Genomic DNA, 7,960 nt, shown 5'->3' on the forward strand with positions numbered 1-7,960 from the left:
TTTCTTTCGTTTACAGTTTGTTTGGTACTTTTAATTTTTATTATTTCAATATTGTAATAGTCTATTTATTATAAAAAATAATCAAAAACAATAAAAAGACGAGGGACCGTTTTTAATAGCTATCTACCCACATCCTTTTTTACAGTCGCCAGACGGCATCGAAAACTAGAAGCTTCAAGTTAAATTTTGATACCTCACAAGTCATAAATTTTATGTCAAATATTGTGAGGACTCAACTCATATAAAAAAATTAGAGTGGTTCTATTATAAAAAATTAAAATGATATTCAAATTTCTTAACCACCTCCACCTTAAAGAAAATATTCATCTCTATAAGAAGTCTCTCTCGATATTATACAATTTTTACTTCATTTACTTCATTTCTCGAATTTATTTACTTCATTTTTTCTTTTCTTCAAAACTGCTGGAATTATTCGGGTGATCGGTCTTAAGTGACTTACTCTGTATATTTATATATTTATATATTTATTTTTATTTCAATATATATATTTTTTATATATTTATTTGTTTTTCTATATATATATATTTTTTAAATATTTAGTAGAATATGTGTGAAAGACTTGCGGTTTAAAGAATAACATAGATTTTATTAAATATGATCAAGAACACCGCCTTGTATCTCTCTCAACTTATTTCCGTAAATATAAAAGCTAGTTCCAAAGTCGGTGTTGAGACCGTGAAGAGCGCCGTTTTCCAACATTTGAAACGAATTCTTGGAGAGATCCAACATATAAAGACTGCCCAGATTTTTGCAGGCGCCTTTGCGAATGTCGGATATTTTATTTTCCGAAAGCCGGAGGTATCTTAACTGACTCAAACTTTCGTAACTATCGCCTTCTATGGTGGTCAAGAGATTTTGACTCAAGTTCAGATCTCGAAGTGTGGGCAGATTGAAAGCGCCGCGCTTTATACTCGTGGTTCTGTTTCCCGTCAGTGACAAAATGACTCTCGGGACTTCAATGAAATTGCCTTCCTCGAGCACATCGATCTCATTATAATCTAGGAGCAACGAGTCTCGGACGACGGAAAATCGACGAACATGGCTTCCGTGATTTTGTTATAGGCGAGATTCAGCTCAGAATTGTGATGAAGTTCGAGCGTCTCAAGAACCGTCAGACCTCTAAAAGCGGAATGTTCGATGCTCGTTATATTATTGCTCATCAACGACAACGATAGCAAAGATTTTAAACCTTGAAAGACGTCGTTCTGCAATGTTTTGATTTCGTTATCGTTGAGATTCAGGTATAGCAGACGAGAGAACTTAGAAAAAGCGCCGTTAGGAATGGACGTTATGCGATTTCTAGGCGCGTTGAATTCCTTCATGATGTTCGGTAGACTGAAGACGAAGTCGAGACTTTTCAGCTGATTATTGGCCAGATAATTCCCGTAAATTTGTCATTCCAAACGCGTCATCTTCTATCTCGAAGATCAGATTGTTATTAAAATTGAGAGTCTCCAGATGATAATTCTAGATCACTTGGCTCTGTATTCTATCAATCTTGTTGTCCATAAAGTTCACATACGTCAGACCGGCCGGTAAATCGTTCAGCATCTCTTTCGTGATCTTGGTAATATTGTTGCGCGACAGACTTAAGGAAGAGATGGGCAACGATCGCAACCGATACTAGTTCTCTTGAAAACATCCAATGTTTTGTTCGCTAAGATCCACATGCATCTCGTCGAAACAATATGTCGATCGACACGCATCCTTCAACGAGCTCTTCATCCTTCTCAAAGATCGCCAATGTTGTCGCAATACCGTCCCATTTACAGATTTTTATTCGGATGTCCTTGTTAAAACTTTGGACGATCTTTCGAGGCTTTACGAATAGCTTTTCAGCATCGTGTTCCTCTGCGCTGTCTTTCTTTTTTTTCTTCCTCCTCTTCACTCTTCTCTGCGAAATTACTCTCGTGGTCCATCGTCGCCGCTAGTCGCTTCAGCTTCTCTTTCCTGAAGAAGGAGTTGGCAAACACGCCCGTGCTGACACTCCAGATTGTATTCCGTCGGTGAGAATCTTGACGGATCTGGTGAGATCAAACAAATCTCCTCTCCAGAGGATCATAAAGGGATTACGGGAGATATCCAACAATTGCAGATTCTTCAGACCGACAAACAGATGTCAGACGTTCGATAATTGATTGCCAGACAGCGACAGGTTTCTCAATCTTGTTAGATTGGAAAAGACAAAGTCCGGCAGAGAAGTTAACGAATTGTTGGCTAATATGAATGACTCTGCATCAAGCACGTTATCGAAAGTAGTTTTTTCCAATCCGCGAAGAGAAGAATTTGACAAGTCGAATACCGTATGATTAAAACCTTCGACGAATCGAATGTCCGTTAGGATGCTGTTATGGACATCCAGAATTAAATTTGAAGGTGTCTCGATGATCATACGTGAATCTAGAGGCGTGCTTGCCACTACAGGCAGCAAACATACAACGAAAAGCATCGCAATCTCTCCTGAAAGCAGATGATGAGGTTTTTCTTATAAAATGAATTCTTTTGCGCTTCTATTTATTAATTGCGTTTTTAATATTTATCTATGCCCCATAAATTTATTAGAGACAGTCGCTAGTATCAACAATAATTTTATAACAAGACTAATGAGAATTTTAATACGCATAAAATAGATTAAAAAATCACTCGAAGTTTTTTTAATAACTCTTTAATTTTCCATTTTTTCTTTTAATGCTTTTTAAAAATAAACATAAACATTGTGTGATGATAATAAACTAGAAATTTCCGATGATTTTACTTTAATACTTTTATGCACAAAATAATGAGAGAAATTGATTAGTGTAAAGAAAACACAGAGTTGTTTTCTTCTCTTTCGAAACAATATGTAATTTGCAACTAGCAGCTACCTATTTTTTTTAACTGTATTTTTTTTACACTAATTGATTTATTTCATTATTTTGTGCATAAAAGTATTAAAGCCGTGAAGAGCGCCGTTTTTCAACTTTTGAAACAAATTCCTGGATATGTCCAATATATAAGTAAAGGCTGCCCAGATTTTTGCAGGCGCCCTTGCGAATTTCGGATATTTTATTTTCCGAGAGCGAGAGGTGTTTTAATTGACTCAAATCTTCGTAGCCTTCTATGGACGTCAAAAAAATTTGATTCAAGTACAGATCCTGAAGTGTGGGCAGATTGAAAGCGCTACGTGTTATACTCGTGTTATTCTGTTTCCAATCAATTACAGAGAGATTCTCGGGGCTAGAACGAAATTGTCTTCCTCGAGCACGATCTCATTATAATCGAGGTGTAACAAGTCCACGATCGGTGAACTTGGCTTTCGTGATGTTGTTATAGGCGAGATTCAGAGCCGTCAACTCGGTGAAAGTGCCTTTTCACAAATCGCGTATAGAATTGCTATGAAGATCGAGCGTCACGAGAGCGGTTAGACCTCTAAAAGCGTAAAGCTCGATGGTCGTTATATTATTGTTCGTCAACATAAAAAATTTCAAGGATTCTAAAGACGTCGCTCTGCAATGCTTTGACTTTATTGTTATTGAAATTCAGATACGTATCAGACGAGAGAACATGAAGAAAGCATCGTCAGGAATGCACACGCTATGCGATTTCCACTCGCGACGAAATCTGTCAGGGTGTCCGGTAAACTAGAGACGATGAAGTCAAGACTTTTCAGCTGATTATTGACAAGGGATAATTCCCGTAAATTCGTCCTTTCAAACGCGTCCTTTTCGATCTTGTCAATCAGATTGTTATTAAAATTGAGAGTCTTTGACGGCGAATTGAACATCGAGTCTGTGTCCAAGATTTGCGAGAGAGAAAGATAGTGACTAACAACCGTCCGCAATGCGCATGCGCTGATATCGTTTGTTGCCAGTTTTTTCATGGTTAAAGAAGGGTTTGTAGACTTTACTTGAGTTTCACGTTGATTACGTTGATACTAACAGTAGGTGACCATAATCTTATTCCATGGAAAGCAATTCCCCTTCTATTAATATATATTGTAAGAGTTTTAGTCACATATCTATATATCGATTTTCGTTGCATAATTCTAATTAATTAATATGTAAAAAAAATTTAGTTCACGCAAATCAATGGAAGAATCGCATAAGAAAATATACACGCTCCACTTATTGATCAATTTGCAAAGTCAATGTGAAGAGGATCGACATCTAGCTTCTATCCTCGAATATACGGATAGACTATAAGAGTGCTTTGCGTCTCTATTTCTGGTGGATAACGCGTGGCGGAGATTTTTCAGGACGAGGTAATCGCAATAACATGTCTTGCAGACCTTTATGGAATTCCATGCAAATCTCACGCGTGCACAGATTCCTAGATTCGTACCCGTGATTATATGAAAAAGAGCGCGTTCTCTCGGTAAGCGGTTTTGTATAGAAAAAGCAGAATTCAAACATTCACCTACGATGATACGCTTGTTGAATCCAATTCGACACTTGTGATGATATCCATTGACGAAAATCGAAGAAAATAAACGTGTAGCCTCGTATGTATACAATAACCTTCCTCGGAATTATATCACTTAATGCGTTAATCGATCCGATTAATCTAATTTCCGTTTGGTTTCACGTACAAACGGTCTAGTCACAAATTTAATACATCACTTAATGCTTTTGAAATACTCTTCAAATGCTTGAGGAAAATTTTTCTCAAACGTTAGTATAGAGCGGTTTGTTAGAATTATTAATAATATGTAAATATAAATAAATGAAAGTGGAACAATTTGTCTCTTAGAATTGCTCCAAAAACTTTGAACCTAACCTAATCTAACCTAACCTAACCTAACCCTAACCTAATTTCTGCGAACGATTAATCTCTGTGAAAAAATGTTACGTTAAGATCGTACTTCCAACATTTGAAAGCATTTTCTGCGTCAATCATTCTTTTTTATTATCTTCTTTGCTATCTCTTTATGCTATCTCTTTATTAAATGTTTTCTAGAAATCGTCGTTTTTTAGTGAATATTTTTTGTTTACAAAATCATCGATGAAAAGCGCTCTTATGTTATAGACGATTCAATTACGACGCGATGAAAGAAATTAATTTGTTTTGTTGTCACAACATTTAAGACAATTTAATCTGAAAATAAAGATCAAGATATTGTCGATGTTTTAAGTTTACATCGGATAAGATTCATATTGGCTGTTTTAAATATATTGCAGAATGTATTACGTAATATTGCTGAGTATTATGCAAACGATGATAACAATATCTGAAACGTTTCTATAATAGCATTAGAATGCGAGATTATATCAGTACTCGATCAAAGGTTCGATAAAGCATAACTGATCTTGACGGACCGCAAATGATTATTAAAGTATCCAAACCTGTATATCCAAGCCGGAACATATCAATGATCAGTCTAATTAACAAAAACAACGATTAATGACGTTTCGATAAACCGGACCGGTTTTAGCAAACATTGAACCCAATTAAAATCACTTTGCTAAGGGTCACGGATAGATTAAATCGATTTTTATGTATGTATTTCACATGCGAAGTTTAATTTATACTCCATATTAAATGTATATTAGGTGCGAATTTGAGTTCATAATCCACGCTTCATAAAACTTATTTTATCTGTGTTTGGCAGTTACTGAAGATGGTCCGATATTAGGACCGAAACATACAAAATAAATAATATTTAACAAAAAGAAATAATTTTTTTTGTTTATAAATATTATTCAATTTCGTACAAAATATATAGCGTTAAAATAAAATGTGTGTGTGTGTATGTATGTATGTATGTATGTATATATATTTTATGTTGGATTTATTATTATAAAAGTTTATAGAGACACACATGTAAAAAGAGAGACTAGTTATTCTAATTTTTTAAATACACAATACGTATTTACAGATTTTACTTTAAAAGAATTGGAAAACTTTTACCTAGAGAAAATAAATTGCAGTTATAATGATTAACATTCCTGGTGTCACTTTAATCTTAGTATATGTAATTTTGTATATGTAAATAAAAACAAAAAATTATGTAATTTTTTTACAATAAATCTCTTTATTAATTATTATCTTTAATATTATTTAATTATTTTAATTATTTTTGTTTTCTTTTAACACAATTGACGAGCGATTTTATTGTTCAAATTGAACAACAACATATTAACGTTCACAAAGCTATTTTAAGTATTTGTTGTCAATATTTCAGAAATAAGTTTCAACATGATTAGATTGAAAATAATAAAAGGCAAGCATTTAGAAATCAACTACTCTTATTGAAAATCTTTCAATCATAATTATTTTGCGTCATATCAACTGTCAACACGTTTGTTTTAACAGTGTACTATTTATTAATTATTTAATGTATTTATTTATGTGTATACAATATATCATTAAATATCGTGAATTTTAGGAGTTGGAGAATTTCTGTTTCCAGTTTGCTCTGTGTCACATGGTAGATATATTACTGTCGGAAGAATGTATTAAATTAGACATATATATGAAGAAGAAATTTATTCAAAAAGCAGCTAAAGAAAAGCTTTTCGAATGTAACTCTTTTACAAAGAGCAAGTTTCAACGTACTTAAGTTTCGAACAAAATCTCTTCCTTTTTAATCCCCTCTTATGTTTTTCATAATTTCTTCTTCGTATTTTTAAAACGGCTCGTTCTCGGCTCAGGAAAATCCTAGCGAGCTCGGGTTTTCAACATATGAAAATATTAGAGTGACAACAGCTTTTTTTTCCACCTGGCGAGAATTCACAACAGAACGTATTAGTTACTTTATGAGGGGATTGGCTTCGCGGAATTGTTTTTTCCGCATTACTAGTTAATTTTTAAGATCATCCTTTTTTTTGTTGGATATATTGATAATCAGGATGTCACTCGGACTCAAATCATTAAATTCGTTATCCTACATTAAACGCGGCGATTAATAATGGTTTGTAAAAGTTTATAAGTAATTTCATCTTATTTAATCGATAATTTCGTATTTCTATTTAATCATTGGTTCACACAGAACCAGAAGCTATGCGGATATTTAATAGTTTACGCAAGATGCGCTAGTATAATTTAGTTACTCTTTCCTGACAATTAAAAAATATAATTGATGCACTTATCAAATTTTTTAAATTGCGGTTGTTTGCGAAATCAACAATCATTTACATAAAACTTAACTCTGTAATTGCAAATCAATTATTAATAATAAATTAATAGTAATCACTTATTAATTATAAAACCTGAAGATTTCTAGAGAATTTTATGTTTTACTATATTATATACAGAGTTAAAATATAATATGTAATTACATATTATATTTTAACTCTGTATATAATTGTATTCGATTGTATTGAATTATATTGTATGTTCTATTATAAAATAAAATAATACTTATTGTGTACTATTGTATAATGAAATAATCATAATAACATTTTTTCTTCCTTGATGATATCTTCGTCTTAACGAAGGCATTTGCTGGATGAGAGGGTTTGAGTATTCCAGTGATCCTATGAGTTATGTCGGCGGTAACATAAACTTACAATAGTTTACATCGTACAATTGACCAAAGTAATGCACATCAAGCGTTTAGTTCAATTGCGTTTAAATTAAAGTTGTTTATTTGTTATATGATTTGGAAATATAAAAATCCAACAAAATTTTTAAGAAAAATAATTAAGATGATTAATTTTGTTTTCTATAATATGTATTTTAGCGAATGATCTAATTAATGTTTATAGCGCTATACATATGTGTGATACGTATAGTATAATATCTTGTACTATATACGTATAGTATCTAGTACTTGATTCGATACGTTTCTTTGTGCATATTGTACCAACTTAGTATATGGCGTTTACATAGGATTAAATCGATTTAATACATGCATATTATACATATAGAGTGAGCTATTTTAATGTTTCCTCCTAAATATCTCTTTTCTTACACCTTTTACAAAAAATGTTTCGCACAAAAGTTGTTTGATTTTGAGAGA

The 7,960-nt window shown here is 32.9% G+C and overlaps 1 pseudogene; it reads right to left on the bottom strand.

Moving 5' to 3' along the window:
* Positions 1 to 609: 609 nt before the first annotated feature.
* Positions 610 to 2,470, bottom strand: LOC145941464 (uncharacterized; annotated as a pseudogene).
* Between the last annotated feature and the right edge of the window lie 5,490 nt (positions 2,471 to 7,960).

Source organism: Prenolepis imparis, unplaced genomic scaffold (genome assembly GCF_030444845.1).
Source record: "Prenolepis imparis isolate NDT839.2.m4 unplaced genomic scaffold, iyPreImpa1.0 SCAF_10, whole genome shotgun sequence".
NCBI classification, from domain to species: domain Eukaryota; kingdom Metazoa; phylum Arthropoda; class Insecta; order Hymenoptera; family Formicidae; genus Prenolepis; species Prenolepis imparis.